Below are 21,935 nucleotides of genomic sequence, written 5' to 3' on the forward strand. Positions count from 1 at the left end.
TTTCGTCTCAGGTCACGATCTCACGGTTCATGGGATCGAGCCCCGCCTTGGGCTCTGCACTGACAGGGCGGAGCCTGCTTGGGATTCTCATTCTCTCTCTTTCTCTCTCTCTCCCTCCCTGCCCCGACTGCATGCTCTCTCTAAAAATAAATTAATTTGTAAAAAATGGACACGAGACTTAAGACACTTCACAAAAGAGGAAATCCAAAAGCCCAGGAAGTAGATGAGAAACTGATCAGCTGCTTCGGCAATCCAGAAATTCTGAACAATCAGAATACGGCATCGAGCGGCAGTGAAGACGTAAAGCAAAGGAAACGAACGGTTCCCTTCTGGTGGGCACGTGAACCACGTGACTGCAGTGAGCCCGGGCACACACGAAGCAAGTGGACATGCGCCACAGCCACGTGCATCAGAGGCCACGCTGGCGTGGAACACGACACAGCAGCGACAACGTACAAATGACCCGAACGAGTCTCACAGATGATGCTGGGAAACATCCCACTGTGTGTTCACCTAAGTGTCTCACAACAGCAGCCTGCAGGGCTCAGGGACGCGACGCAGCCCACGTACGAAGACCACTCAGAACTGAGGACGTGGTCCCCCTGCACTGAGGGGCTCGGGGGAGTTTCCCCACGTGCGCTTTCTGTGGCGAGTGAACTGCCCGTTTTCACTTTGTGGACGTTGGGTGGCACGCTATACTTCGCAGTAAGCAGAAGTTTAAAAAGCTGGCTGTGTTTAAGACGCGGTGTGAGTGCCACCCAGGCCGGACTTTAGACAGAAGGCTGGTGCCCTGACCTCGTTGCAGGGCCACCTCCTTCCCGTGGCCCTGGCCCCCAGGGAGGGCAGTGGAGTCGCACGGAGGGCCGGGGGTGGCACCTCAAAGCTTCCCAGCTTGTGGAAGGCACAGAGCACAGAGCGGAGAGCAGGGCGGAAACGAACCCTTGACACACCGCAGGTGCACGCATCTCCAGGGTGGGAGGAGGAGACGGACTGAGAAAAGAGGAGGCAAAACACCGTCTTCCACAGAAGGGCTAAGACACAGACTGACCATGATGGAAGAGGAGACTGACGTGGGCACGACAACCACGGAGCAAATAACAGCAGCGGGGAGGAGGTCCGAGACATCCCCTGAGGCTGATCTGTGTGGACTGAAAGTGACGGAGGTGACCAAGGGAGAAGAGACACAAATGGAGAGAACGAGGAGGGGGAGGACCGGGCGCACTCGCACATCTCTGCTGGGGGCGCACACGAGGGTGCGCTCTCCGGGATGGGACTGGGCTCGCCCTGCAGCGACAAGCACACATCGCCCGACAAGCCAGACATCCCACAGGCAAGGCCAGCCAACGGTGGCCGGGGAGATTCATGGCAGGGAGGGCAGGTCCCGGAACACGGAGCCCACCTGCCAGGAGCCTATCTCTACCCGAGCGGGACAGAAGGGGAAAGGTCTATGACTCTGAGGTGACTTCCACAGTCCTGTCAGGTGGGGACAGCTGTGTTTGTGTTAATAATAGATGCAGAATATGCGAGGCTGGCTCAAACTGGGAAAATCCCCCAAATCAACAGACTAAAGCAGAAAACCATACAATCATTACTACTAATACAGAAAAAGTGTTTTGTTTTGTTTTTTAGCTTATCATTATTTTGAAAGAGAGAGAGAGAGAGAGCACGCATGCGAGTGCAGGAGAGGGGCAGAGAGAGAGAATCCCAAGCAGGCTCCACACTGTCAGCACAGAGCTTGATGCAGGGCTCGAACTCAAGAACCGTGAGATCATGACCTGAGCAGAAATCAAAAGTCAGACACTTAACCAACTGAGCCCCCCAGGTACCCCTACAGAAAAAGTATCTAACACAATTCAGTGCTCCTGAGAAAACCTCTCAGCACAGGAAGAGACAGGGAAAGACCTTCAATGTGAAAGCAAGCACCCACAACAGCTCCCAGCTACCATCATTCATGTGAAAAACGGAATGCTTGCTCCCCGAAATCAGGAACAAGGCAAGGATGTCCCCGCCCGCCCACCCACCCACCGCTGCTTTTCGACATCATACTGGAAGTAAGAGCCAGTGCAGTAAGGCAAGAAAAAGAAATTAAAAACATACAAATTGGAAAAGAAGAAATAAAACGTCCTGCTTGACGATGACATGATTGTCTATCTAGAAAACTGCAAGGAATCTCCAAAAATCCCTAGAAATAATGAGTTCAGCAAAGTTGCAGAACACCAGATCAACACACAGATATCCTGTACTCAGCTGATGCTTGAACACAGATTTCTTCACAAGTAAATACAGTACATTGCTATACACACATCCTATCTTCTTTCTGACTTTCTTAATAACACTTTCTCCACCTTACTTCATTGTAGGAATAGATAATATGTGTAACGTGCAAAGCAGGTGTTCGTCCCCTGGTCATGTTGCTGGGAAGGCTTCAGGTGGACAGTCAGCTAAGTCGTCAAGCTCTGAGGGAGTCGGGAGCTGCACGCGGGTGTTGGTGTCCACGACACCCACACTGTTCGAGAGTGAGCTGTACTTCCCACAAAGCAGCAGCGAGTATGCAGAAACACAACACCACCCAAAATTGCTCCAAATAAAAATGAGATACTTAGGTGTAAGTCTAAAAAAGAAAAACTAGAAAAACCTGTGAAATTGTTAAGGGGAAAAAAAACACAGGAGAAAATCTCTGAGACCTAGGGCTAGGCAGAAAGTTCTTGCTTTTATTTTTTTAAGATTTTACTTTTTTAGGTAATCTCTACACCCAACATGGAGCCCAGACCTACCTACAAGTTCGAGATCAAGCGTCCCACGCCCAGTCAGCCGAGCCAGCCGGGCACCCTGAGGCAAAATGTTTTTAGACAGGACCCCAAAAGCGCCCGTCCACAGAAGGAAAATGAAAAACTGTACAATATTAAAGCCTCGGTTCCCAGGTGAAAGATAAGCCGCCAATGTGTGAATCACCAACGAGCTTATTAATAAACCACAATACAAACAGCAGTAAGCAGCAAACAATCCAACTGGAAAACGGACAAAGGACAGAAGACGCATTTGGCCACAGAAGAGCCTGGAATGCCGCACGGTGGCTTTGCAGCCGTGCAGATGGAGGTCACCTACCAGGGTGTTTCCAGAACATTCTTCAGAAAACGACATGACACAGAAGCGTGAGTATCAGGGGTCATCACACACACATACCATCTCATGAAGGACGTTGCTCTGTAAACACGTGCCTGGGGTGTGTGGAGGGCAGGGACACACGCTGTTTTTCTCACAACAGGAAGCTGTCAGGACATTTCAGAAACACTGGCCCAGCTGGTTAAGAACCCTGGGTCTGTGGTCAGATACGTCTAAATTTCTCAACCTATAAAATAAAGAAATAAAACCTCCTATTAAGAGCCTAGGACCACGTCTGACTGGCCCAGCGCTCACTCAATGCTCCTCAACGAGCCGCCTCTCAGGCTGGGGGCGGAGGAGGCCCAGGTGTGCTGCTATTGCTGTCCCCAGAGCTGGGGTGCGCACCTCCATCCCTCTCCGACACCTCACTCCTCCCTTGTCACTGCCTCGCCGCCCCCGACAGTGAGGTCCCGGCTCTTCCGACCACAGGCTGGCAGAGAGCCACAACAGGTGCAGGGTGATGGCAAGACACCAGCCGGGCCAGGCGCTAAGCAGGCCGTGGGGTCCTCAGAGAGGTGGCCAGGCGGGCTGGCTGGGACCTGGCCCAGGACCTGGCCCGGGAACTAGGAGTGTGGGCGCAGGCTCGGCCCACAGTCCACGGCAGGTGGATGTGACCCAGGCGCCCGTCTAGACGCACACCCCAAGCGACATGGTTGCAGAGGCCACCAAAGCCACATCCGACTGTCAACGCACACTGACGTGTACAAACCCTGCGAACAGCCCAGATGTCCCCCAATAGAGAACAGATGGACCCTGGGAGTGCCAAGATGCTTAGCGCACCGTGGATGAGGTTCCTGGAGGCTGCAAGTCAGTACGGAAATTATGCGGGGAGGGGACAACCGTCCTCACTTGGGGGGGGGGGGGGGGTCGCACAGGCACACACAGAGGACAGGCACCGTCTCCAGCACCGCTGTTGGCACGGGCAGCCTCTGAGCCTCTGCCGGCCCCGGGCTCCGACGACTCAGGCTCCCCCTCGAGGCCCTGCCCCCAGTCCTTCACCCCCCCCCCCCCCCCGCCACACCACCTCCCAGAGGCAGAGCAGCAGTGACATGGCCTTGGCTCGCAGCCCGCCTGGAAGTCCCCTCGCACACGGGCCCGTCTGCAGGCCCAAGTCCCCTGTTGTGACACGTCTGATTTCTCATCTCACAAAGGGCGTTCCCGAGTCTCCCTGGGCCTCCGCTCCAGGGAGGAGGAGCTGCCGTGCTCCTGCACTGCTGTGAACACAGCCGTGGGGGGGGGGGGGCTTCCGGCTTCCACCTGCCCGATGACACTCTCAGGTAGATCTTTATCAGAATTGCTAAATCACGTGATGGCTCACAGCACAGGAAACCCAACGCGATAAACACACAGAACAGCACGCAGCACACGCCCCTCCGGGCCCCCGTGTGGAAGACGCCAGCCCCCGCCTCTGTAACGCTGGTGGGACCTGGAACACTCCCGAGACGAGGGGACCCTCGGAGAACGGGGAGGGAAGCCAGCCGCTGGAGCAGGTCCCTCCGGGAGGCACGCAGTCTCGGCCTCCAGCCACTCCGCACGGCTCTCGGCACGGCCACGCCGCCCCCAGGACTCTGCCTACACGGCCGGCAGGTTTCACGGAAACCTCGAGAGACAAAAAGGGACTCGGGAGAGAAAGGGACTCTTCCCGTGGGAACCGAGCGCGAACACAGTGGCCTCTGGGGGTGAAGATGCCGTCTGCTCGCGTGAGGCGTCACCAGGAGGACAGGCAACGAAGTATCACCCAGGGTTCGTCTGCCAATTCTTCTCTTACAGATTTTAAGTCATCTCTACAGCCAACGGGGGGCACGGACTCGCGATCCCAAGATCAAGAGTCGGACGCTCCACTGACTGAGCCAGCCGGGAGCCCCCAGGATTCTCGGATTCTGCTGCACGAGACAGCCCGTCCCAGGCAACCCCAACACGCGTGTCTCCTCCCTCAGCCTCAGCTGGGGGTGCGGACAGACACTGGCAGCTGTGAGCAGTGGGCATTCTGGGAACCCTGGGACTCCGAGCAGCGTCGGGTCTCACAGCCCCGTGCCCCCTGACGTGCCATCCCGTCCACGTCACCACCCCCCCATTTTCAAGCCCACATTCCTACACCAGACCGCGGCAGAGACGGGCAGGCAGTCGTCCACACGACCCTGCCAAGTGGTCTTCAGAAAGGCTGCCGCGAGCACGTCCTCACCAGGAGCACGCGGGGTGTCCGGTCCCCACCCTTGCCAATACCATTTAAAAAAACAAGAAGGGGGCGCCTGGGTGGCTCAGTTGGTCGAGTGTCTGACTTCGGCTCAAGTCATGATCTCGCGTTTTGTGAGTTCAAGCCCCGCGTCAGGCTCTGGGCCGACAGCTCGGAGCCTGGAACCTGCTTCGGATTCTGTGTCTCCCTCTCTCTCTGCCCCTCTCCTGCTCATGCTCTGTCTCTCTCTCTCTCTCTCAAAGATGAATAAACATTTTTTAAAAAAATATTTTTTTAATAAAAAAACAAAAAGATGGTGAACATCAGCCTACTGGGCTCGTGCTGGCACCTGTGGCTGCCTGCCCGTGAGCGTCCCTTCCCACGTGACCACCTGTGCCCTCAGTCGCTCATCCGCTCTGCATGTACTGACCGCACTGCCCGTGTGCAGGCCTGGGGACTGCAGCCGGCACGTGCTTCTCCATCACAGAGGGTCTCAGGAAGACAGCTGGCTCACAGCGCGCCTAGCAGGGTGGCTTAGTCAGGAGAGGGCGACCCGGGACACAAGGAACAGAACGCTGGCCACACAGGTGAACACGAATCCTTGGAGCTGACGGAATGGCCTTGCCGTCGTCCCCGTGACCTCGGCCCAGCGGTGTAAGCCTGGACGCGTGCCAGACCCTGCCCGGGGACTGGGCGTGCGGGGCGCACCTGCTGAGCGCGGAGTCCTGCCTTCCGAAGCTCACGCGGCACACGCTGAACACAGCCATCGGAGTGACCTCAAGGCACAACGGTGTCACCACAGGACGCCGAGGCCCGGCTGGCTGCCAGGGCACACCACGCGGGTGACGCCCTCACTGCACCCCTGCAATGACAAGCTTCTCCCCCGCAGCCCTTCGTGTCCATCTGTCCGTGCCGAGCGCCACAGAAGCCACTCACCCTGTCCACGTGCTGTGGCCTTCCCTCAGTGCCACATGGTGACGTTCCCCAGGACGAAACCCGAACCGGGACGGCCATCTGCTGACGGAGGGCACTGACCGGGGCTGACTCGCTTGCTACCAGACCGCAGCCTCAGTCTGAAAAGGACCCGCTGGGTCAGAAATTCTGTATCTGTGATGCTCCGGTTTTCCAAAGCAGGAGATCTGCTGCGGAAAAAAGGCTACAAAAACCCCTATCGTCCCTGCTTTCCTACATCAGATAATTGGCCAGGTTAAACAGTAACTTCCCTCCTTTAACTGCAAGGACCGCCAAGTGGATGCTTGGAGCAAAACAAGCCTAATTAGTAACAACTGAACCTTCCAGAAATAAACCCATAAAGAAGCCACCTCCTTTCCCCTGGAAGTCGCTGACAGCCGGTCTCCCCAGACTCGGGAACATACAACAGGAAGGCACGCAGCGTCCACTGGCTTCCGGGGTCTCTGCTCTGACCTGGACCAGAAGGACGCTCTGCGGGAGCAGAGAACCGAACCGACTCCGTGTGAAGGCCTGTGCACGGTGGCCGACAGCAGGCACGGCCGCTCCTTGTTCCCGCGGCCGGAAGAGGACGCCCCCGAGCTCGCCTCTGCGGAGCCAGGAGATGCGGGCTCCCTCGGCCGAAACTTGGGCCCACATCCAGGGCGCAGAGTGGAGACAGGGCAGGGACCGTGGCGCGCGGTGTGCCCGGCTCCCCCCGCGTTCCTTCGGGAGCGCTGCCTGCGCGCGGCCGGGCCCCCGGGCCTTTGTTGGGGCTCTGGTGCCTTCGGCCCGGATGTGGGGAGTGCACCTCCAGGGGAGGCCTGACGGGCCAAAAATCTCGGTTGCTCCACGACACCTCCCCCGGCACTTAACAAAACCAAATAAAAAGCTATGGGTGAGAGGCACCAGGCTTGCTCAGTGGGTAGAATGTGCGGCTCTTAACCTCAGGGTCATGAGTTCAAGCTCCATGTCAGGCGTAGAGCCTACTTAAAGAATAAATAAAACTCGGGGCGCCTGGGTGGCTCAGTCGGTTGAGCGTCTGACTCTCAGCTTCAGCTCAGATCATGATCTCATATTTCGGGAGTTCGAGCCCCACATCGGGCTCTAAGCTGACAGCACGGAGCCTGCTTGGGTTTCTCTCTCCCTCTCTCTCTGCCCTTCCCCCTCCCCCGCTTGTGCTGTCTCTGTCTCTCTCAAAATAAGTAAATAAACTTAAAAAAAAATTAAAAATAAATAATAAAATAAATAAAAACATTGGGGCGGGGCGGGGCGGGTGGGGGGTAGCTTCTGGATGTGACAGCAAACTGCCCAGAGAAATAAAGTGGTTTTTTCCCTTATTAAATAAAGGGCATTAGCTGAGAGGCTATGTTTAAAGTACATTTACCCAAATGTCCTACTTTCTGTAGAAGGGAACAGACCGGCTACACGCCTGAGAGCCCGTCTGCAAACAAGACAAACAGCCATCACAAGGTGAACGGATAGGGAGGCGCGGGGACCACCCCACGGGAGACGACGCGGCGATAAGGGTGAACTGACGCGTGCCCCACCGGGGACGGTGTACATGGAGCGCGTGCGGAGGGAACGCACCCAGACAGAGGCGAGGGACACACGCAGGCCGCGTACAGTGGAATCCTGTGTAGACGGAGGCCCAGAAGAGGCAACCCCAGGCCCCAGCAACGGAAACTCAACACCAAGGGGGCACTGGCTGCATCGGGGCCCGTGGCACTTACGGGGCAACGGGGCCGCACAGGGCACACGTTCACACTCATGCCTGTACCTACTCATGTCTACATCACATCTACATTTAAAAGGAGAAAAAAGTGGGGTGCCTGGGTGGCGATTTCAGCTCAGGTCACGATCACACAGTTCCTGAGTTCAAGCCTTGCATCGGGCTCTGTGCTGACAGCATGGAGCCTGCTTGGGATTCTCGTGTGCGCTCGCTCTCTCTCGCTCTCTCTCGCTCTCTCTCTCCCTGTCTCTTTCCCTAACCCATGCCCTCCCCACAGCGTGCATGCCCTCCCCCTTCTCTCTCTTAAAATAAACTTTGAAAAAAAAGAGAGAGAGAGAAAAGAAAAAATGTACACTTAGCTCAAGAAAGCATCAGTAGTGTGGTGAGTTACAGTGTCCATCCCAAAAAATATATCCATGCAGAACTTATAAATGTGACCTTACTTAAAAAAGGGTCTGTGCACATGTAACTAAACTAAGGACTCGAGAGGAGACCGTGCTGTCTTGTGTGGTCAGACCCTAAACCCAACAACCAGTCCCTAGAAGAGAAGGGAGAGGGACATTAGGGAAGGGGGCCACGTGAAGATGGGGTGCCAGGGCGGGCTCTGCCTGGAAGTCTGTGGGCGACGCGGCCCTGCCAGCCCCTCCATTCAGGTGTCACAGGCGTATGTGCCTGTGAAGAGCCCCAGGGGACTAACGCAACATCTGTGCATGATAAACGGCCCGTCCCCCGTGTTCCCAGGCCCTGGTGGCCCGGCCCGGCCGACATGGGACGCAGCACATACTGCGGGCCAGCAGACACTGCACTTAGCTTCCTGTCCTACTCAGGGGGACCCTCAGACCACCGGGGCTGAGGCGCCACCCCAGCTTCTGGGATGGCCGCCACCCAGCGGAGGGGACTCGGCTTTGGCTCCCTGGCTGCTTCCCTTCCCTGTGTCTACGACTCTGAACGGGATTCTTCCATGGCAAGGAGTGTTCACCACAGAAAGTGGGGTTTCTTTATTAAAAACTAACAAAGAGAGTCTGCTGAGCCCAAAGCATGCGGCTGGTGGCCACTTGCTGTGCGCCCACAGGGGAAGGAAGGCTGGGGGAGACCCAGTCACGGCTCACACGCGAGGACGCTCATGCTCCGTGTCCAGACAGTCCTCCCTCCAGAGCGAGCAAGCCCGGGAGCTGGCCACACGTGGGAACGGGTCTACAAGGACCTAGATGGCCTCCTTGAGGCCGCCTCTTAGGGTGCAAAGTCTGAAAAAGTGACTATCTGACCGTGTGAGGAAAAGCCTGCCAGCCCCGTGCTGGACGAAGGCACCACGCAGGACCCAGTCAAGGGCAGGGGACAGCCGTAGTTACGAAGAGAATACCAGTTTCCACAAAATAACTCTCAGACCTACTGAAATACAAAGGTACAGAGGAAAGGCCGGAAGAGAAACACAGGTTACAAAATCGGATGCCCACAGGGGTGGTGAAAACAGAACATGTAACATAAAAGAGAACTTCCCCATGAATCGAGAACCCAGAAACTATTGACACTGGCCATCTGAGTAGGAGGGCTACATTTTCCAGCGTTTTGCCTGTCTGTATTTTCTAATTTTCTACCATGCACACATACTGCTTCTAAAATCTGACCACAGAAAAAGACAGATTGAATTTAATAATAAATACCTTAATTAATAATATCTTATCCAAGTCAGATTTTTTTATCTTACCAATCGTTTTACCTTCATGATCTGGACAAAGCCCTATGAGTTTTGTCACAGGACGTAAATGTCAAGGATGAGAGGCTGGAAACCCATATAGTGGGAAGGAGGGGAGCCTGGAGCCCACAGCTATACAGACACGCCCTCCAGCGCCGCCTGCCCGGAGTTCCCGTAGTCCACAAGCGTAATAAAGGGGAAGTTTTGCTGTTAGGTAATAAAAACCATCTAATACAACAGCCTCGGACACTGGCAATCCCTCCTGGACGCAAACAAAGGAGTAGGACGTGGCCAAGCCGGCTTTAAGGCTTGCATCCACCGATTCAAAGCACAAAACAAAACAAAACAAAGCAAAGCAAAACAAAAGCCGTGCCCTGGGTGAGGTGGCCAGCACAGCACACAGAGGTCAAGCCACAGCCCAAGTCCACAGTCCTACTCTGCACCCCATGTGAGCTGCATTTATAGAAGGCACAAGGTGAAGACAATTACTTTTCAAACGATCCCAGGAATTTGGAGCACCCCTAAATCTGTTCAAGAGGAGTTACTGTATGTCATGATTTCCTCATTAGAAATCTTTTCTATCCTCATCATTTTATAATAAAGTAACAATAGCTATGATTTTCACTGAAATGTTTCAAGTATACGTAAAAGTATGAGAAACGATGCAACAAACACTTATGTATTCACCATCTGTTCACTTTGCCATATTTGCTTTGGAATTTTTTTCTTCTTAGAGAGAGAGTGAGGGAGGGGGAAAGGGAGGGGTGAGGGGTGAGGAGGGAGAGAGAGAGAGAGACAGGGAGAGGAAGGGGGGGTGAGAGGGAGAGAGACAGACAGAGAGACAGAGAGACAGAGAGAGGGAGGGAGAGAGAATGAATCCCAAGCAGGCTCCACACTGTCAGTGCAGAGCCTGACTTGGGGCTCGATCCCACGAACTGTGAGATCACGACCTAAGCCAAAATCAAGAGTCAGACACTCAACCGACTGAGCCACCCAGGTGCCCCAGATTTTTTTCTTTTTTTTTTTTTAATGTTTATGTTTTGAGAGAGGGAGAGAGAGAAAGAGCATCAGCGGGGGAGGGTCAGACAGAGGGAGACACAGAATCTGAAGCAGGCTCCAGGCTCCGAGCTGTCAGCACAGAGACCAACACAGAGCGTGAACTCACAAAGCGTGAGATCGTGACCTGAGCTGAAGTCGGACACTCAACGGACTGAGCCACCCAGGCGCCCCTGAAGATTTTGGGTTCTGATGCTAATCTGATTTTGGTGCTCATCATTTGCGTCTATGTCTTTATACTTACCTTACATGTAAACGTGTAAACACAGTATGTGATATTTTTACAGGAAACACTGCACAGACCCTCATGCCCCATCCCCTCCCGAGTATGCTTGTGCCATCTGTCTGCGCTCCTGTCGCACGCACACAACTACGCTCCTCGCTGGGGGCGTCAGGCCCCTCTGGGAAACACGGGTCTCTGCTGACTGGTGCTGGGGTGTCTCCCTGCTCCTCGTGCTACAAACACCCCACAGTGAGCACTGTCAGCGCGGCTCTTTCCGCAGCTAAGAGTCCCTTTAAAATTTACAGCCAGAAACGGAGTTACAAGAAACTGAGTGTAAATGCTTTTAAAAATCTGATCGAACTTCACACTACACAGCCATTCACAAACATGCCCTCTTCTGTGCTGTAAACTCATCACGAAATTTGGCTGGGAAAGGGGAAGGGTGCTGTGCACATAACAGACTCCTGAGGAACAAGGTCAGGTTCTACAAAAAGTCAACAATCAGTGCTCAAACAGTCAGGTGGGAGTCTGAGACTCGCCCTGGGCAAAGCAGCACACAGCCAAAGGACAGGAGTTGAAAGCCCCACGGCCCGGATAGTTCCGAAACCCAGAAATCACATGAGCAAAGTGCGATTCGTGAGTGTTCCTCAGGAAAGAGCTACAGCTTTTGCCCAATTCTTAGAGAGTCCAGGACCCAAAAAAGGTTTTGACGGTTGTTTCTTCTTTCTACACAACGCGGCACGTGTGAACGCCCAAACAAAGCACCGGAGGGACACTTTACTTTCCAAATCCAACTTCCAAATCAACTAAAAACTCACTAACAAACCCAGAGGAACGCAATTATAATATAAATGACCAGACTTCTTTCTTATTTTTATTTTTTTAACATTTATTTATTTTTGAGAGAGAGAGAGACAGAGCACGAGCAGGGGAGGGGCAGAGAGGGAGACACAGAATCTGAAGCAGCTCCAGGCTCCGAGCTGTCAGCACAGAGCCCGACACCAGGCTCGAACTCAGAAGCATGAGATCACGCCCTGAGCCGAAGTCGGCAGCTCAACCCACTGAGCCCCTCAGGCTCTTTAACCCAGAAAAAAACCAGATCATAACCGAAGTCATGACTCACACTGTTCATATGCAATACTGTAAAATTTTTAAAAACTGAGATTTCCACTGAGAAAAATTCCAAAGCCCAAGTTCACAGTCCTGTGTCAAGGGGAAGAAGGATGTGAAACCACCTGCGGATCTGAAGGTTGGCTGTGCTGTGGAATGCGGACAAGACCGGAAAACAAGGCTGTCCTGTCTCTCTCCACAGTGAACACGTCTCGGGACTCCTCTGTGTAAGTCAGCAGGTAGAGTGATCACACACTCAAGCTAAAAGGGCACAGACAACATACAGCGGACAGGGCGGCCTACCAACTTCGCGGGCACGCCAGCAAGGCTCTTGTGTGCACAGACCCCACCAAGCGTCCCCACCTTCCGGAAAGACTGTGTGGGTGAGACCGAGGCACGTCACCTTAGCAACAGCTCCAAACATACGTGCACCCAACACCGGCTGCTTTCTGAAAGCTGTAAACAGAGGACAATGGCATCAAAGTTCCAGATTAAGGCAAGGACCATCCGCCCCCTGCCCTCTCTACCCTCCCCCAGCCTTACATCCCACTGAGAACACTGAGTGATTCTGCATGTGCAAAGGTGCTTTTAATCCCCAAGGATGTGGAACACTGCATAATTACGTACCCACCGGAGGCACCTTCGTGCACAGACACACAGTGGCCACGGGACGGCAGTCTGTGGCAAAGGACACAGCTTTGGGCCCGGAGCAGCTATAGCCCTGGCAGGGATTTCTGGGCCTGGCTGACCCAGGTCGCTGGAGGGCCTCCTCCCCACAGGCCGAAGGTTCCAAGGTTCTTGTGACAAAGCAGGAAGTCACAACAAAACAGGAGAAAGGTGCGGCAGGCCTCCAGCCTCGGGAAATCAGGGAGAGTTTCCTGGTAAAGTCCAAGGTATGGGCCTCTGAACCCATTTCCATCTTTGGAAAACACAGTCCGTTTCCTCTTAGGGGAAGAAAACTTCGTACTCCCCGGAGATCTGAAGACTGTGGAACTCAACCATTTGGTCTAGGGTAAACCGCGGCATAAACAGGTGTGCCCGGGACCAGGCCTGAAGACGGCCCGGCGGGAGTGACACGCCAAGAGCGAGGCGGGGCCGGACGCGGGAGAAACTGGCTTGGTTTCAAGCCAACTTGGTTCCGAACATAAATTTCCACCATCTCCGTCCGTCTTCCTCCAGCTTCTGATGTGCTGGGGAATGATCTGCTTTCTCCTTATTCCCTTCCTACCATATTCTTCAAGCAGCAGACAGAAAACGAGGCGAATAAATCCACACGCACGGACTGACATCTTTAAGAGAAAAAAACAAACCTGGTATTTCACGCCGCGAACCCTGCTGTGGGCCGTACAGATACGCTTCTCCGTACAGCCGCCGCTGAAGCTCAACTCTCAATATCCCACGGAAACGCAACTGCGCGATCAAACGGAGATGTGAGGGTGTCCTGAGAATAATCCCTCTTCTGTCCACTGAGGACTGAAGACAGGTCCACGCCTTTCTGCACAGGCACTGACCCCCACGCGGCAAGGGGGTGGAAGAAAGGAAGGAGGTGAAGGCAGGGAGGGCCTGCATCACGTGTCCCGAGAAAGGCGCCACGGGTGTGCTCTAGGACGCTGACCTCAGGACGCAGACACCGTGTGAGACTGCGCACTCATGTTCGTGGGCAGCTAAGTGCATTTTGCTGAAGCAACGTCCAAGTTCCTAGGCGGATAGAAACCAACACCCATGAACTCCAACACTGTTTTACAGGCCCGGCTATTAAAATGCATCTGTGGCAAATTCTTTCAAAGTAAAAACAACTCAGATTTGTCTTTCTAGGTGACCGTGCCCCTGTGTGTAGGCTGGGGGGAGGGGGGGAGGGGGAGAGACCCTGGCAGTGGAGGGACACCCGTGAGAAAACGCCAAGAAGCCGGCCAGCTGCGGCCCGAGGAAGAGTACTGCAGGAGCCTATGTGGTCCCCTCCCAGAGAAAACGGACAGAGAATCTCGTTCCCGAAGATTCGCCGTTCTGCCTCTTGGAGAGCTCCTCGACCTCTGGGAAAGGAGCCCCGTGCTGCGAAGCGTCTCCCCACTCCTCCTCGGCCTCTCTGCCGGCTTCCCTGTCCAACGTGCTTCGTGCTCCTCTGCTGGCTGCTGGCAACAGGAGGCTGCGTCCCGTGTTCCAAAGACCGGGGCGAGCTGGCGGCACGGAGGGAACGGAGGCCCTGGACGCTGCCGGCCGGGGAGAGCGCAGGCGCCACACCATCCACTGCTCGGCGGCTCGAGGCCGCCTGTCTCAGCCTCCTTGCCTGTCCGCCGGAAGGCTGGGGAGCACGGATGAGTGCTCCCCACTCTGGCAGCTGTACCGGGTGACGGTGCCCCCCTTCAATCCGTGTCTGGGATTTAACGATCCATTTCAAACCACATCTGCACAGCACTTTACTTTCAAACGTTATTTTATTTAGAGCCCCTAAGTAGTTTCAGTTGAACACATGGCATTATTTCCACTTTACAAACAAGACAGGAGCTGAGGCGATCTGAGACACACTGCCACGGGGAGTGCCCGGCAGGCAGGACCCCCGGCTGGGGACCCTCCCTCGGGGCCACAGGCCGGCTGGGGGTGAACGAGCTCCCAGGGAAAGACGGACAGATCTCATCCCCTTGGGGACAAAAAAAAATCATTCCGTCTTTCACAATTAGCCATGAATCAAGGAGTCTCACCTTCCACTGTGTACAAGCTGCCTCGGTCCTGAAGAAAACCCTGGGTGCTTCTCGGCAAACAGGCCTACGGAGGCTCAACGAGACCTAAGGACAAGCAGGGCCAGGCCGGCCTGCTCGCCTGGGGAAGCTGGCAGGCGCCGCCACACAGGAAGAGTTCCCAAGTGTCAGGGTTAAAAATGAGGACAGGAAAGATGACTTTGGGAGCAGCATCCCTCATCAGTAACAAATGAAAAGACAACGATGGACGAGGTACGAAGTTGAACAACTTCAGAATTTTTGTCTTCACCTTGAAGTAAACACCAAATTGCATTTTCTCTGGTTTTGCTATAAGACTTCTCGTGGAAAATACCACTGAAAAGAGACAGTGAGAACAAGTGAAAGTCAGAGGAAAAACCACACACACACACACACACGCACACACGCACACACACGCACACACACACACACCCCATAATCCAAGCTAGAGTGACCAGGAACATGAAGCCTGGCCCGGGCAGCCTGCCAAGTGACCACACACACTGACAAGCTACTTGAAGCGAACACAGGTGTCAGCACCAGGGCATAGAACCCTGTCAAGGTGACCACGAAACGAAGGTGTATAATGGCCACATTTGTGGAGGAGGAAAAAATGAATAGGAAAAAAATCCAAAGACAAAAAAAAAAAAAAGAGAGAGAGAGAGAGAAACACAAGTGAAAACAAACAGAAAGCCCAGTACAGTATGACACATGTTCACGGAGTCTGAAAGTAAGAGGGCGAAGAAATCCAGTTAGGAGACAAAGTCCATCAGATGGGAACAGAAAGCTGAGAATCAGCGAAGGAAATCTAACACAAAAATCTGGAAAGATTCCAAGAGGAGAGAAGAGATGAACTACGCAAATACTGAGCAGGGCAGAGGCTGCTGCCTTAGCACGGGCACAGGCTTGGGGCCAACGCACAGCCCAGGAGGCAAAGTCACGGAAACACGGCCAGAGGCCCCTTTCACAAGGAGAGGGTTCCAAACCTGTGCTCACGTGAAAAGCCTCCCTGGAAAGAGCAGGAGCTGACAGGGAAAATGGAGCTGGCACTACCACAGGACAGGAGACGACCCCCCACCAAAAGTCGGAGTACACAAGATTCGTACACAGCAGTGAGCACACACGACACGTTCCGCCAACTCCCATCAAGGACACAACAGACGGTCATGAGCACTGACCAGGTGCAGACCTACAGAGCTCGTCGAAACCCTCTGAAAGGATCACTTCTTGCCCCTCAGTGCAACTTACGACATGGGAAGGCAGGACCAGGAAACACCTTAACTCTGAGAATTAAGAAATGTGCTTCTAAGGACAAGGACCAAGGACAAACTCAGAGGAGTGGTTATTAAAAATCTTCAAAACAAGGAACGACATAACGCTACACAGTAAATTGGGAAATCCAGGTAAAGTAGCTCTCAGAGGAAAATATACTTATTTCCAGAAGGCATCCCCAAAGAGGTTTTAAAAATCAGAATAGGGGCGCCTGGCTGGCTCAGTTAGTTGAACGTCCAACTTTGGCTCAGGTCAAGATCTCGCAGTTCACGAGTTCAAGCCCCACGTCGGGCTCTGTGCTGACAGCTCGGAGCCTGGAGCCGGCTTCGGATTCTGTGTCTCCTCCTCTCTGCCCCTCTCCTGCTCACACTTGCTCTCTCTTTCTCTCTCAAAAAATAAATCAACGTTAAAAAAAATTCTTTTTATATCACAATGGGCAGGAGGGCACCTGGATGGCTCAGTTGGTCAAGCGTCCAACTTCGACTCGGGTCATGATCTCACGGTTTGGAAGTTCGAGCCCCACGTCGGGCTCTGAGCTGACAGCACACAGAGCCTGCCTGGGATTCTCTTTCTCCCTCTCTCTCTCTGCTTCACCCCCACCCCGCTTGTGCTCTCCCCCCCCCTCTCAAAATAAATAAATATAAAAAAAAAAAATCAGAATATACCCAGAGCACCTGGGTGGCTCAGTCGGTTAAGTGTCTGAATCTTGATCTCCGTGTCATGAGTTTGAGCCCCCCAGTGGGCTCTGCACTGGGCGTGGAGGCTACTTAAAAAAAAAAAAAAAAAATCAGAATATATCCAAAAACCTAAAAGGAAAATATGATGAGGAACACAAAATAAAACACATAATAGAGACTGAACAAAGATGGATTTTTATTTTATTATTTTTTTTTTTAATTTTTTTTTCAACGTTTTTTTATTTTTATTTTTGGGACAGAGAGAGACAGAGCATGAACAGGGGAGGGGCAGAGAGAGAGGGAGACACAGAATCGGAAACAGGCTCCAGGCTCCGAGCCATCAGCCCAGAGCCTGACGCGGGGCTCGAACTCACGGACCGCGAGATCGTGACCTGGCTGAAGTCGGACGCTTAACCGACTGCGCCACCCAGGCGCCCCTGATGGATTTTTATTTTAATGATCCATAAAATAGCCGAGCTGAAGTAGACAGGACAAGCTAAATGGTGGAATAGGACAGTAATAAGGCGAGTCAGAAAGGAAGGACTCTCTGGTCAGCGGGAGGGAAAGCAGAGGGTGCAAAGAAGTGGCTGGCCTACCGGAGGTGACCGTGGGCCACACTCGGGCCAGACCCTGGCTGGGGCAAAACAATGGACCCACAGAAAGCCTCTCCACACCGGAGTATCAGAGGGGATAGGAAAGTGACAGGATTTTATCAAACTAATAAATATACAGCATACATTCAGGCGAATGAGGATCCACAGACACGCAGACACCCAACGGGCAAGGCGGACTAAGATTTACTGCAGGAATCGGGTTCCAGGGCTCTGAGGGCAGGTGGGGCGCGGCTCGTCTCAAGGTCTCTCGGCAGGCGGAACCCAGCCGCTCACACCCGCCGGGCCGACTGCGGTCTGTAAACACACGGGCAGATCCCCTCACGGGGACACCTACGCCGGAGTTTGAGGAGCAGCACGGCCGCCTACCCCAGGCGACCCACCACACACACGTACACACTCGTGCACGGAAACGCCGCAGAGAGAGGTTTCTGGGCGGCGGAAATGTCATGTTTTAGGTTCTACCTTTGGCCGCGTTTCCTACTTTTCCAAAATGTGGAGTACCGCTTCAACAATAAAGGTTATTTTTAAAAAGAGAAAACGGGTGACCGTGAACAAGCCCACCTTATCACTGCTATTAGGAGAAGAGTATTCAGTGATTCACCTGCAAGCATGAGGCCAGTCAGCTGCAGGTATCTCCTAAGAGGTCTGTTGCCAGACTGAGGAAGTGCCCTTGCATTTGCAGAGTTTTATCATAAATGGGTATGAGATTTTGTCAAATGCTTTTTTTTTTTTGTTTTTTTTGCGGGGTGGGGCAATCTTTAGAGATAATCTCATGGGTTTTCTCTTTTATTATGTCAATATGGTATATTACATTGATTTTTGAATGTTAAACCTAATCTGAATTCTGAGATAAATCCACTTGTCATGAAGTAGGACTACCCTTTTGTGTTGCTAAATTTGCTACAAAGTAAGGACTTTTACAGCCACATTTGTGTGGACGTGGGCCTACACCTTCTCGTCCCGTCCCCTCTCTCTGACTGTGCACACCCTCCCGTGCTGTGGAGGACCTGAGTATAACTGGCATCACTTTCCTTCTTTAATGGATGGTATAAATCAACAGTGAGGCCACGTGGGGCTAGAGGGTTCTACGTGTCAAGAACTACAATTAAATATTCAATTTCTTTAATAGATACAGGGCTACTCAGGTGATCTATTTCTTCTTGAGTGAGCTTAGGTAATTTGTGTCTTGTAAGGAATTCATTCATTTCATCTAAATTGTCAAATTTATTGACATGAAGTTAATAAAATTCCTTTATCCCTTTAATGGCTATAGGATCATAGTGATAGTCCCTCTCTCATACCTGCGCCTGAAAAATTTATGTCTTTTTTTCCCCTGATTTGTTTGGCTGAAGGTCGATCAGTTTTATTTATCTTTTCAAAGAACCAACTTTGGAGTTCATTAATTTTTCTCTATTGCTTTTTTAAAAACTATCATTTTGATAGATGAAATAAGCAGAAGACATTCCACTCCCATTCATGTGAAAAAGTGAGCACACGAAGACAGAAAGACTTCGTCGACCTAATAAAGGCAATCTACTGAAACTCAGGAGGTGAGGACTTCACAGTGAAAGATGAAGCCTTCCCTCTCAGACTGAACAAGGCAAGAAAGCCCACTCTCAACACTTCTGTCCAGCATGCAGGACCCGGACGGTGCAGTAAGACAAGAAAGAAACGGGTATACAGAATGGGAAAAGGAAATGTGTCTTTACTCACATTGGCATAAACATCTATGTAGAGCATTCTACAAAATCTATTTTTTAAAAAACTACAAGTAACGTTTGGCAAAGTTCCAAGATATGTCCCTATTTTAAAATATGAATTGTATTTCAGGACACCTGGGTGGCTCAGTCGGTTAAGCGTCCGACTTTGGCTCGGGTCAGGATCTCGTGGTTTGTGAGTTCAAGCCCCGAACCTGGCTCTGTGCTGACAGCTCTCAGAGCCTGAAGCCTGCCTGGGATTCTGTGTCTCCCTGTCCCTCTGCCCCTCCCCTGCTCATGCTGTCTCTCAAAAATGAATAAATGTTTTTAAAAAAATTGAAATATCAATTGTATTTCTATGCATCACCAACAAACAAGAGGACACCGAAATTGAAAAAACAATACAGGGGCGCCTGGGTGGCGCAGTCGGTTAAGCGTCCGACTTCAGCCAGGTCACGATCTCGCAGTCTGTGAGTTCGAGCCCCGCGTCAGGCTCTGGGCTGATGGCTCGGAGCCTGGAGCCTGTTTCCGATTCTGTGTCTCCCTCTCTCTCTGCCCCTCCCCTGTTCATGCTCTGTCTCTCTCTGTCCCAAAAATAAATAAAAAACGTTGAAAAAAAAAAAAAAAAAAAAAAAAGAAAAAACAATACATTCAGGTGCTGGCTCAGTCGGTTGGGCATCCGACGCTTGATTTTGGCTCAGGTCATGATCTCACAGTTGTGGGACTGAGCCTCATGTTGGGCTCTGCGCTGAGCCAGGGGCCTGCTTGGGATTCTCTCTCTCTGCCCCTCCCCTACTCACGCTTGTTCACGCGCGCGCTCTCTCTCAAAATAAACAAACTTCGAAGGAAAAAACACAATGCACTGAGTAATGTGCCAAATTGCTGAATCACTATACTGTATACATAAAAGTAGTATAACACTGTAATTAAAAAAATGAAGTCACAACAGCACCCCCAAAATGAATTACTTAGGGATGAAATGTGTGCAAGGCCTCCCTAAATAAACATAAGATTCCCTGCTAACATGTCAGTTCTCTCCAAATTAATTTACAGATTCAACACCATCTCAAATTCCCATCTCCTTTTTGTAGTACCTGACGAGCAGATTCTGAAGTATACCATGCAAATGAAGGCCAACATGGGCAGCCGTACCCTACGGTTCCAGATTTCCTACGGGGCTACAGTAATCAAGACAGCGTGACATTGACACGCAGACCGATGCAATAGAACAGAGTCCAGAAACAGACTCTCACATATACACACTTCTCAATAAAAGTAAAGCAACTGAGCGGGAAATGGGAAACCATAATCTCGTCAGCAGGTGGAGCTGGAATAACTTGAATACCCCCACGCAGAAGCCGCAGGGCGAGGAGGCTTCAACCTTGCCTTACACGAAAATGATCTCAAAACGGATTAGAAAACTGAATCCAAGAACCAGAACTACATAACTTCTAGAAAATGTAAGAGAAAACTTTTGTGACGTTAGGGTAGACAAAAAGTGGAAAGCAGCTAAGAAAAAACACCTGTTGGACTTCACTAAAAACTTGTGCTCTTCAAAGACACTGAATTAAATGAAAAGTCAAGCCACAAACTGGGAGAAAGTATTTGCACAAGAAAAATCTGGTGATGCACTTGTGTCTGAAATATATAAAGAACGCTAAGTAACATTTTATTAAATAGACAAAAATAAATAAATATGCATGGATACTTCACCAAACAAGATATACAGATGATTCCCACCCCCCCCACCCCGCCCCACAAAACCAGAAAAATAACCTGCAACATTTGTCATTAGGGAAGGGAAAGAAGTCCACAACGGACACCACTAGAAGTCCACTTAGAACGGCCAGATTACAGACACTAACCACACGAGGGACAGTGAGGAAACACAGCCAATGGACTCTGATTCACCCTCGGTGGGATCAAGGTATTTCGTGTACAGTCACTTTGAAACAGTTTGGCAGGTTCCTAAAAAACTAAACGTTTCCCTGCCATGTGATCCAGAAATCCCAGTCCCAAGTATTTGCCAGAGAGAAAGTAAAGCGTAGAGCCACGTACAGTGCTTTGTATGTAATTATTCATAGCAGCTTTTTTGTAATAGCTAAAAATTGGAAACTGTGCAAATGTCTATCAACTACTGATTAGACAAACATGTGACATATGCATCCAACGGCAGAGTGTGCTAAGTGAAAGAAACCATTCATATTAAATTGTAGAAAAAGAAAGCCTACAACGACAAGGTCCAGCAGTGGTGTCCTGGGTCCAGGGACCCAGGAAGGTGTTGGCTACAAACAGGCACTTCCCAGGGCGATGGAGAAGTTCTATGTCACGGCTGTGGTGGTGGGAACGGGACTCACTGGTGTTAAAACCTACCACGCTCTACACTTTGCGTATGAAACCGCTGCATTTCGTAACACTTAAGTTAGGTCTCCATAAAGCTCCCAGAAAGAGGGGCTGAGGAGGTAAGGGCGACAAGGAGGGCCATCTCTTTAAGAGGACTTCTGCCATAACGGGAGCAAAGAAATGGGGTGGCAGGCGGTGGTAAAAGGGAGATTGGGGGTTTTTTGTAAAGAAGGGGGAAGGACAGCAAGTCTGCACGCTGATGAGGGGGCACCTCACACTCACCCCTCCAAAAGCAAGTCTGGGGGAGAGGAGTCGGGAAGGGAGGTACTTGTGCCCTGTGGGGCAGCGGCTGCGGCAGGAGCAGGCAAAGGGCAACTCCAGTGCGTGCCGGGCGCACGGACGGCCAATGGGCCATGCGCACGGCTTCTCTAGAAGGATTTGTCAGCGCGGTTCCCGTGGCCGTGTCAGCTGGGCCGGAGGCTGACCAGCGCAGAGCTGGGAAGGGGCCACCTGCTCGGGACCAA

At 52.2% G+C, this 21,935-nt stretch overlaps 1 protein-coding gene across 7 annotated transcripts in view; it reads right to left on the reverse strand.

The window, feature by feature from the left end:
* ANKRD11 (ankyrin repeat domain 11) overlaps nucleotides 1-21,935 on the reverse strand; it is a 180,809-nt gene that overhangs the window by 42,118 nt on the left and 116,756 nt on the right. The window contains exon 3 of one of the 7 annotated variants that reach the window (XM_042917866.1): nucleotides 3,184-3,349. The exons of 3 other annotated variants lie outside the window; for them this stretch is intronic. The gene's annotated coding sequence lies outside the window, so the exon portion shown is untranslated. Of the gene's footprint in view, nucleotides 1-3,183; nucleotides 3,350-9,720; nucleotides 10,420-12,400; nucleotides 12,487-21,935 lie in introns of those variants that run through there. 3 more of the 7 variants (XM_042917868.1, XM_042917869.1, XM_042917867.1) reach the window with 3 other exon arrangements.

The sequence above is a fragment of the Panthera leo genome, chromosome E2 (genome assembly GCF_018350215.1).
Source record: "Panthera leo isolate Ple1 chromosome E2, P.leo_Ple1_pat1.1, whole genome shotgun sequence".
Classification (NCBI taxonomy): Eukaryota; Metazoa; Chordata; class Mammalia; order Carnivora; family Felidae; genus Panthera; species Panthera leo.